Source organism: Cetorhinus maximus, chromosome 38 (assembly GCF_964194155.1).
Source record: "Cetorhinus maximus chromosome 38, sCetMax3.hap1.1, whole genome shotgun sequence".
NCBI classification, from domain to species: Eukaryota; Metazoa; Chordata; class Chondrichthyes; order Lamniformes; family Cetorhinidae; genus Cetorhinus; species Cetorhinus maximus.
The window spans coordinates 351,097-363,251 of record NC_135916.1 but is presented as its reverse complement, the minus strand read 5'-3'; positions in this window follow the sequence as shown (position 1 = coordinate 363,251).

Below are 12,155 nucleotides of genomic sequence, written 5' to 3'. Positions count from 1 at the left end.
CCCCCCCACCGAGCCTTGTTTATTCAGTGTGGGTCTGAGTTAACCAGCTGCCTTCTTTTTCCGTTGAATACAATTTATCTGTCCCAGATCCATTCTTACAGCATGGAATTTTGCTTTCTCCAAGTTAACTATTTTTTTTTTTACCCTGGGTTGCCCCGCTACCCTTCTCCATCGCCCTCCGACTCCTCATAATGCACTAGAACCGCTTGGCCCACCTCAACCCAGGCCAGAGATGCCTCTTTTCTGGTTAGAACAGGGAACAAACTACTGTGGAATACTTTCCTGCACACACTCTAGGAAATGTTGCCCCCTCCCCCACCCCCATTGCCCCTTTACCCTACGTCTATTCAATTCCATATTTGGATAATTGAAGTCGTCCAATATATCTTGCACCTCCATATGTTACCGACTAGTTGGTCGCCTATGGAGTACCGCGAAAGATGTCGATGCACCTTGTTTTATTGTTTAGCTCTAGGCAAATAGGTTTTGGCCTTGACCCGCCTAGGACATCACCTTCTCCAGCATTGCAATGCTCTCCTTGATCAATAACATAGCCCCTCCCCTTTCGCTTCATTTCCCAGATTCCCTGAACGCCTTACGTCCAAGAATGTTTAATGCCAGTCGTGTCCTTCCTTGCGTGAGGTCTCTGATATGGGCATAACATCATAATCCCACATGGCAATCTGAGCCTTGTAATTCACCAATCTCATTTACCATGCTCCATTCATTCACATACATGCACCGCAATACTGGGTTCAGACACTATTAATATTCTCCTTTCTCCGACCCCCCACCTAATACCTATTATTATTAATACTATTCCCCGCTCTAGTGCTCTCTCTCTTTCTCTCTCTCTTTGCCAGTATGTTGTGCACCTTGATATTTCTCGCGAACATTACCTGCTGGTTCCTAGCCACTCGATTTTAAACCCACCCCAGACAACACTAGCAAATCGCCCTGCAAGGATCCGCTCCAGGCTCTCTTTAAGGGTAACCAGTCTCGCCTGTAGGGGTCCCACCTCGCCCAGAACCATTCCCAATGCACCAAAAATCTGCAACGATCTCTCCTGCACTATCTGTCCAGCATGCTTGAGATGCGACTCTGAACTCAGGAATATGACCAGCAGTTCTCCAGATTTTACGTTAAACTAAATGAAGCATTTTTTAATGAATTTACACCACTTAAAATATATACACATGGCTTCAAATTACCACTATCATCACTTTTAACACATTCCCCAACTAATCTCCATTAAGGCAACAGAAACCCATAGACTGAACCAAACACCAGGCAAAGACTTTTCACCTCACGAATTCAAACGGAGGTTCCTTTCCCTTTGGAACCAGTTGGAGGCTTACAGCTGCCTTTTGATCTTACATTACTTGCACACCCAAGAACTACTGAAGTTATACCTACCAGCCCCATTGAATTTTAATTCTAATTGTATCGCCAGCCTCTTTGAACGTCACCTTTTAACCTTTCATAATACCAATTTTATTAGTAATATAAACATATTACCCGGTATCTGCTAGAAAAGGCATCAAACTTCACCCCACTTCTTGAATACTCTATTCAAAATATGCAAATGCACGCTATCTCTCTTACATCTCAAAACTAGTTCATATCAAAACACCCATACTAATTGGCTGTAATCCAATTAAGACATACCCACAGACTAAACCTCTATTTTGAAAGGAAAATATTTTCTAATATAAATTAATAGCTTCATGGCATTGCTAATAATAAAACTCACCACTATTGGTAAATATTACCAATCGGAATAAATCTTACTAATACAAATAAATATCATACAGAATCGTGGAAACAAGTAAAAATAGTGCTGAGTGCATTGGAAATATAAATATGAGGGGCAGGAGTGGGCCATATGGCTCGTCACAACGGCTCTGCATTCAATGAGATCAATCTTCAACTCCATTTCGTCCCCTGGTCCCCGTAACCCTTGATTCCACCGAGAAACCAGCAATTTATCTGTTGCCACCTTAAATATGCGTCAATGACGGAGAATCCACGGCATCTTGGGGTCGTAAGTTCCAACTGTTCACAACCCTTTGAGTGAAGAAGCCTCTCCTCATCCCAGTGCTAAAAGATCAGCAGGAGAATGTGCCCTGGTGTTCTAGATTCCCCAGTCAGGGAACGTCGCCTCACTGTGTCTCACAAGCCCAGCCCTTTCAGGATCGCATGTGTTTCAATGAGGTCAACTCTCGTTATTGTGAAGTCCAGAGAATACAGGGCTAATTTACCCAGCCTCTCATCATAGATCAACCCTTTCAGCTCAGCGATCAATACCGTGGATCTTTAGTGTACCCAGTGCAAATGTACCTGCCTTAAATATGAGGCAAAAACAAAAACAGCTGTGCACTGTTTTCCAGATGTGGTCCCGACAAAGCTCTGTGCAATTGTAGCAAAATGCAATTATTCTTTACTTTGAATTGTCATGAAGCTATTAATGTGTATAAAATTATTGGAAAGTATTTTTCGTTCAAAATAGAGGTTAAGTCTGTGGGTGTGTCTTAATTGGATTAAAGGCAGTGCTTTGGTATGTACTAGTTTTGAGATGTAAATAGAGAGATAGTGTGAATTTGCATGTTTGAATGGAACATTCAAGAAGTGGGGTGAAAACTGATGACTATCCAGCAGATACCAAGCAACATGTTTATATCACGTGTAAAATTGGTACTATGAAAGGGGCTTTAGTGTTAGAGAGGTTCAGTTCAGAGGTTGTTGATACAATGAGAATTAACATTAAATGGGGCTGGTAGGTATAACTTTAACAGTTTTGGTGTGTGCAGGGGAGAGGCAATGTGAGATCAAAAAGCAGCTGTAAACCTCCAACTGGCTACACAGGAACCAAAGTGAAAAGAGCCTAATTTTGAATTCGTAAGGTGAAAATGCTTTGCCTGGTGTGAGGTTAAGTCTATGGGTTGCTGCTGTGTTAATGGGGATTAGGTTGGGAATATGTTAAAAAGTTATGATTGTAATAATTTGTAGCCATGTGTATCTATATCTTAACGTGTCTAAATTAATAAAATGTTTCATTTAGTTGAATGGAGAACTGGTGGTCTGATTCCTGAATTTAGAGTCGCATCCCAAACATAACACTTAAAGTTACAGGTTAGGACAGTTTTTTAAAGTTTCCCAGTGATTTTTTAAATAACTCCACTTTAACAACTGCACCGCTCAGGACAAATGCCATTTCAATAATGCTAACCTGCCATTTATTTTTGTAATCGCTTGTTGTGCCCTGCACCGCAACTTCCTCTGTGCTTTGTCAGAAGAGGCTCCAGTCCCTCTGAAAACCCTCCACATTTGCCACTTTCACACTTTTCATTTCTTTGTCACTCTCGCGCCCAACGTGAATAACTCTGCTGCTTTGCAAACCACCTGCCACCATGATGCTCACTCATTTAATCTGTTAACATCTCTTCACAGGCCCTTGGTGCCCAACTCCCAACTGAGATTCTCAGCTGGTTTTTCACCATCAGAAAATTGAGAGACATTACTCCCTGTCGGCGTGGTCTAAATCATGAGTGTGCCCTTGAAGTTGAAATTGGCTCTAGTTAACTGAGGTTCAAGCGTTGACGATGGCGAACCACTGATTCATGACTATGCCGCGAGTTGCATTGATCGTTGAATCAAGCGGATCCAGCGAATGAAATGCAGGCGGAATGAGGACTTGTGCTAGTTATAATTCGCAGCAGTTCGCACATGTGTTTTATTTTTAACTGAGCCCTAACAATGCGCACACTTGATACCAGCAAGGGAGGAGGAAATAACTGGCCAGCAACAGAGTGGTATCATATTGCTTTTTTTCTTCCAAACTTAGAAGGGGACTTCAGGAAGATTGCCCAGGCCACCCTGGGTGGCGTAGCGGGTAACCACCCTGGGCTAGTCACCCCGGCCTCCAGGCTAACATCCCTGGGTCAAGGCTCCAACTGTCCGATGGTGGAATTTTAATGCAGTTCATGTAAACCGTGGAAATGGGAGACAGCCTCAGTCATGGTGACACTGACCGTTATGGCTAATGGCCACAGGGTACTCAGCAGGCTCACTGTTGCCCTTACTGCGGGAAATATGCAACGGTCTAACCTACATGTGACTCCAGACCCCTGCAGCAACGTGGCTGACCCTTAACTGCCCACCCTGTGGAATGGCCTGGGCGCACTGCTCAGTCATCAGAGGGCAATTAGGGGCAGGCAACAAACGCTGGCCCAGCCAGCGATGCCCAGACCCCGGGCAAGAATAACCAAAACACGCTGACCCTCCTGGAGGTATTGTATACCGACTGAATCACAAAATTACAGTGCAGAACAGGTCCTTCGGCCCATCGAGTCTGCACCGACCCGTGAGAAACACCTGACCTACCTCCCTAATCCCATTGACCAGCACTTGGCCCTATAGCCTTGAATGTTGTGAGGTGCCAAGTGCTCATCCAGGTACTTTTTAAAGGATGTGAGGCTAACCCACCTCCACCACCCTCCCAGGCAGCGCCTTCCAGACCCTCACCAAAATTATAATTCCTCACATCCCCCCTAAACCTCCTGCCCCTCACCTTGAACTTATGTCCCCTCCTGACTGACCCTTCAACTAAGGGGGAACAGCTGCTCCCTTAACCACCCTGTCCATGCCCCCTCATAACCTGGTACACCTCCATCAGGTCGCCCCTCAGTCTTCTCTGCTCCGACGAAAACAACCCAAGTCTATCCAACCTCTCTTCATAACTTCAATGTTTCATCCCAGGCAACATCCTCTGCACCCACTCCGGGTACTGGATGTGCAACATGGGAGGGAATCGATGCCTACTTTTCCAAATTTCCATCTCGACCAAAGGCTGCAGTTTTGTCGATATTTCTCTCTGGCCAGGTCATCAGATAGAGGATCATGACTCGTTTCTCTTATTTTCATTTCTCTGCTTAATGAATCGGGTGGGGGGGGTGGGGAGGTGGGGGTGGTTGGTTACCGGCAGAACAGATGCAATGGCGATTTGCATGTGCAAAAAATTTCCGCTAGATGTTCTGGTCAGCGGGTGTCCAACGTGGGTGGCTGGGGAGAAGGCGGGGGGGAGGCATTGAAAGCAGACAGTTTGACGCCATGGTTTTATTTATATGGTCTGTAGGCTGGGGCTTGCGATGCTGATGAAGTCAAGTGTGATGTTGGCCGGCCCATGGGGACGACAGAGGACGTGAGGAAGTGAAAGTGCTGGTGATGAGTGGAAAGGGGAGCAGGAAGCAGGACTCGGTGTCTGCAGACACGCAGGAGAGACCGGTCGGGCTGAGGTTTTCGGTCCCATTCTCAATGCACGCCACGCTCCCTCTGCCAAGGGCATTAGTGTCCCGGGGGCAGCTAAGGTGTGGGCGATGACCAGTGTGCCCCCACAGCTGGAGGGCTTGGCAGCACAGCCAATCCACTGCCAAGCTGTCCTCTTCTGGTTTTAATCCCTTCAGCGTTAACACTGACATTCTGTTGTGGGGGAAGGAAGAGGGAGGTGCCTACCCGTGCCAAACATCTCTCCGCTCGCCACACTCATGATGAAACTTCTCCTCCTCAGAATTCCCCTTCTCTTGAGCTTCTGACGTCAAATGAATGTCTTGTGGTTCCAAATAAGCAGCCAGGCTTGTGATGCCCGCTCCCAATATCAACTCACAATAAAATTGTCAGGTTGAATTCATTTCTCGCTTTTTTTAAAAAAAAATCCCTCCCCCCCCCCGGGATCGAAGAAGTGAGCAGCCTTCTCCAATGTTCTCCCACAGGACAAATGTTTAGCTCTGGCATTCCCGGGGCGAGGTTTTCCCGCAATGAATTATTTGGAACCAGTGACCCATTAGCAATTTCGCTCTGTGCATTTCAATGAAACGTGAAAAGCCTTATTCTTAATGTCTTACTCAATAAGAGGCGATTGTACTAGATCAGGTCAGGACATGCGAAGCAGGGTCTACAATCCTGTCGCTCATCATTCATGTAGTTGATGGCTTGCCTTATACTCTTTCGAGTTATCAATAGTCACAAATTGCAACTCTTTCGAGTAAAATCACAGTTCTTGGTTTTCCGGGAGTGGGACATGAACCTACAACCCTCTGATTCATAATGGACTTAACTTCACCTCCCACCCTCCTCCTCCTCCCCCCCCCGCCACCACCCACCCCATAGCTCTTAACTTCCTGAGGGATGAGAAATAAGTCCCAACCCAACCTCCTTATATATCCTATGAGCCAGCCGCCCCTTGCACTCTGGGGTTGAGGTTTCGAAAGATTGACGGCTCTCTGAGAGAGAGAGGAAAAGACCCTTCCTTACCTCGCTCTTACACGGGAGACCCATTATTGCCCCCGATGAATTGGGTTCCCCGGGGGGGAGGGGGGAGAATTATATCCCCTCAGCACCGGCCTCAGAGCCTTATAATGCTTCAGAAAAAAAAGATCACTTATAATTTTACGAAGCTCCAGCGAGTTTAGAACAAAAGTGCTTCACTATTCCTCAGGAGACACACATTTATCCCAACAATCAGCCGAGTGGAACGTTTTCTGAACTGCTTCCAAAGTGTGTACCTCTTTAATTAAGTAAGCAAAACTGTAAACAGTATTCTAGGTGCAGTCCCACCAAAACCCTGCACAGTTATAGCAAGACTTCCATAGTTTTTATATATTTCACCCCATTTGCAATGAAGGTTGAAGTTGAATTTTCCCTCCTTATACCATGCTCTACCTGTATGCTAGCGTTGTTGTTGGTATTCATGTCAGGGGACATCCAAACCTTTTTGTCCCACAGCAGTCTGCAGCTTGTCCTCATTTGGAGACTCTTCTCTTTGTCTGTTGCTTAATCAAAGTGGGAAACCTCACATCTTTCCAAATGGCCTTCTATCCACTATTGTCAAACAGTTTGTTTCTTCCCCCTCCCTTTTGTTTTGTTTTTCAATAATTTATACAGATTCTTCTTTTCCCACCTATTTCCATTATTTTTAAATCTACAACTAACACTTTATTAGTCTTTCCACCCCACCCCCACTAGAGCTGTACCTTGAGTGTCCTGCCATCCATTCTTAATTAGCACTTTTCTTAGATAATATCACCACCTTCAACACCTCTTTGATCCTTTAGTCTGTGACATCTTTTGATTATCTGCTCCTATCACTGCTTGCTTGTCCCTACAACCACCCCCATCCTCAACTTCTCTCTCCCCCCGCCCCCCACCTTAGACCAGCTTATATTTCACCCCTCTCCTAACTATACTTCAGTTCTGCTGAAGGGTCATGAAGACTCGAAACGTTAACTGATTTCTTCTCCACCGATGCTGCCAGACCTGCTGAGTTTTTCCAGGTAATTCTGTTTTTGTTTCTATCCACTATTGTTTGGTCTATTTTTAATTGTTATAGTGTTTTTTTATTTGCTTTTTCCTCATTTACTTAACCCATCTCTATCCCTTTTGTAGACTCCCCGTGCCCCTCCCTGCAATTTCTGCAGTAACCTATTTTATTTTTTAAATGGAACTCCAAATCAAAACCCTTTCTGAAATTCAAATGCACTCCACCTCTCCGTGTCCCTTATCTGCCCTGCCTCTTACACCCTCAAAGGGCTTCAATGAACTTGTCAAACACGGGCTTCCCCCACCCAAGACAAAAAACCATCTCGCCCTCCGCTTGATTCCGTTGTAATTTTCGAAATGCCATGAGCAACTTGGGTCATAACAGGTTCCGGCATTTTCGAGGTCAGATGCTCGGGTAAAGAGCCCACGGCTGCCCCCTATCTGCCTTCCCTTTGTTCTAGCATAGAGGGGCGGCGTGACATAATCGAGATCAAATCTATCCAGGCCTCAGTGGGTTGCGTAACAAGGACAGGCTTCCATCATCAGGAGGGTGTAGGTGCTAATGAAAGAACAGTACTGAAATGGCAGTAATGGCATTTCGGTACCCTGTTGTGTAGGCACCAATGGATGTCTGCAGCAGTGTGGAGTATTGTTGATGCTCTGAACTCTCTGCAGTATGACAGTGCTACACCGAAATCAGGCCTGTCACATTTCGATGGCGTAGTTCCAAAACTGCAGGTTTTAATCACAGTTTTATACCTACACGGTTAAATAAGCACAAACCATAGAGGGGTATAAAGAGGGCAGTGCAGTTAGTACTTGCCTGGGAAGGCAGCATAATCATTAAACATTGACCTCAACACATCGGGTGGAAATCACAGATCTACACACATTTGACTATCTAGCTACAATCCATGGATATTTCCCAGTCGATAGGCACCAGTGCCACTCATAAAAGAGGGTGATGCTGCTAATAATAGTCATTCAACACTACTCATGTACCTAAACCAGTTGTGTTTACAACTGGGCAACCAGTACAGTTGTGGGTCTAATCATAGCCCTTACAGAATAGGAGAGAGTAAGTGCTAAGCACCGTCTCAAACGGACAAGGTGGTTTCTGTAATTGCCACAGCTCTGTGCCAACAGGAGAGCTCGGGTCTTATATGAGGCCGGCCCTGGTAAACCGGCGATAGCATTAGCTGTGGATGGGGCAAGTGTTTCACGGTCATCCTTACCCAGTGCAGCGCCAGGCTGATACATCTGCCCGTGATGTTACTGATGGGCACTAATCGATCCCTACCACTCACACCATTAACTGGAATGCAATCCCACCACACAAGCGACAGCGTTCGTACATACATTTCCAAACAGGTGGTCTGCAAAAATTGGCCCATCTTCACCCAGCGGCTGAACCTCGTTTTTCATTAGAATATTATTTAAAAACTTATTTAAAAGAAGATTAGATTATCGGGGTTCCGATAGACGATTAACGTCGAGCTGGGCTGGGTGAGGTAGGAATGTTGCATTCGGCAACCTCCAGATGATGAAGCAGATCAGCCTGGTGTAAATTTCTGATTCCAATCAGCCCGTCGCACTACCCCGGGGTTATACCCGGGCACCTGGTGATTCAATGTGCCAGAGGGAAACACATTCACTAGTCAAAGTGCTGGAGAGCCTCACACAATAGAGCCACACATAATAGGCACACACAGCAGAGCCACACATAATAGGCACACACAATAGAGCTACTTATAATAGAACCACATATAATAGAACCACACATAATAAGCACAAATAATTGGGCCACACATAATAGAGCCACTTATAATAGAACCACGCACAATAGAGCCACACATAATAGGACACTTAATAGGGCCACACATAATAGAGCAACACATAATAGAACCACACATATAGCAACACATAATAAGCACGTACAATAGAGCCACACATAATAGGCACACCGTAGAGCCACTCATAATAGAACCACACATAATAGAACCACACATAATAGAGCCACACATGATAGGCACACATAATAGAGCCACATATAATAGAGACACACATAATAGGCACACATAATGGAGCCACACATAATAGGCACACATAATAGAGCCACACATAATAGAGCCACTCATAATAGAACCACACGTAATAGAGCTACACATAATTGGCACAAGGAATAGAGCCACACATGATAGGCACACACAGTAGAGCCACACATAATAGAGCCACTCATAATAGAACCACACACAATAGAGCCACACATAATAGCAACACATAATAGGCACACATAATAGGCACACATAATAGAGTCACACAAAATAGAGCCACTTATAATAGAACCACACATAATAGAACCACACATAATAGAGCCACACGTAATAGGTACACATAAAAGAGCCACTTATATTAGAACCACACATAATAGAGCCACACATAATAGAGCCACTCATAATAGGCACACATAATGGAGCCACACATAATAGGCACACATAATAGAGCCACACGCAATAGGGCCACACATAATAGAGCCACACATAATAGAACCACATATAATAGGCACACATAATAGAGCCACTTATAATAGAACCACACACAATAGAGCCACACATAATAGAACACATAATAGGGCCACACATAATAGAGCCACACATAATAGGCACACATAATAGAGCCACTCATAATAGAACCACACATAATAGGCACACATAATAGAGCCACTCATAATAGGCACACATAATAGGCACACATAATAGAGCCACACATAATAGGCACACATAATAGGCACACATAATAGAGCCACTCATAATAGAACCACACGTAATAGGTACACATAATAGAGCCACTCATAATAGGCACACATAATAGAGCCACATATAATAGAGCCACACATAACAGGCACACATAATAGAGCCACATATAATAGAGCCACACATAACAGGCATACATAATAGAGCCATTCATAATAGAACCACACATAATAGGCACACATAATAGAGCCACACGTAATAGACACACACAATAGAGCTACTTATAATAGAACCACATATAATAGAACCACACATAATAGGCACACATAATAGGGCCACACATAATAGAGCCACTTATAATAGAACCACACACAATAGAGCCACACATAATAGAACATTTAATAGGGCCACACATAATTGAGCCACACATAATAGAACCACACATATAGCAACACATAATAAGCACATACAATAGAGCCACACATAATAGGCACACCGTAGAGCCACTCATAATAGAACCACACATAATAGGCACACATATTAGAACCACACGTAATAGAGCTACACATAATTGGCACACGGAATAGAGCCACACATGATAGGCACACACAATAGAACCACACATAATAGGCACACATAATAGGGCCACACATAATAGAGCCACTCATAATAGAACCACACATAATAGCAACACATAATAGGCACACACAATAGAGCCACACATAATAGGCACACATAATAGGGCCACACATAATAGCAACACATAATAGGCACACATAATAGAGCCACACATAATAGGCACACACAATAGAGCCACACATAATAGGCACACATAATAGAGCCACAGATGATAGGCACACACAATAGAGCCACACATAATAGGCACACATAATAGAGCCACATATAATAGGCACACACAATAGAGCCACACATAATAGGCACACATAATAGAGCCACATAATAGAGCCACTCATAATAGAGCCACTTATAATAGAACCACACATAATAGGCACACATAATAGAGCCACACAGAATAGAGCCACACATAATAGGCACACATAATAGAGCCACACATAATAGGCACGCTTAAAGAGCTACACATAATAGGCACACAGAATAGAGCCAGATAATAGGCACACAGAATAGAGCCACACATAATGGAGCCACACATAATAGGCACACAGAATAGAGCCACATATAATAGGCACACACAATAGAGCCACACATAAAAGAGCCACACATAATAGAGCCACTCATAATAGAACCACACATAATGGAGCCACACATAATAGGCACACATAATAGAGCCACACATAATAGGCACACACAATAGAGCCACACATAATAGGCACACACAATAGAGCCAGATAATAGGCACACATAATAGAGCAACACATAATAGGCATGCGTAAAGAGCTACACATAATAGGCACGCATAATAGAGCCACACATAATAGAGCCAAACATAAGAGTCACACATTATAGACCGCATCTAATAGAGCCACACATAATAGGCACACACATAATAGGCACAAATAATGGAGCCACACATAATAGAGCAACACATAACAGGCACACATAATAGAGCCATTCATAATAGAACCACACATAATAGGCACACATAATAGGGCCACACATAATAGAGCCACTTTTAATAGAACCACACACAATAGAGCCACACATAATAGAACATTTAATAGGGCCACACATAATAGAACCACACATAATAGCAACACATAATAAGCACATACAATAGAGCCACACATAATAGGCACACCGTAGAGCCACTCTTAATAGAACCACACATAATAGAGCCACACATAATAGAACCACACGTAATAGAGCCACACGTAATAGAGCTACACATAATTGGCACACGGAATAGAGCCACACATGATAGGCACACATAATAGAGCCACATATAATAGAGCCACACATAATAGGCACACACATAATAGAACCACACGTAATAGCAACACATAATAGGCACACCGTAGAGCCACTCATAATAGAACCACACATAATGGAGCCACACATAATAGGCACACAGAATAGAGCCACACGCAGTAGAGCCACACATAATAGGCA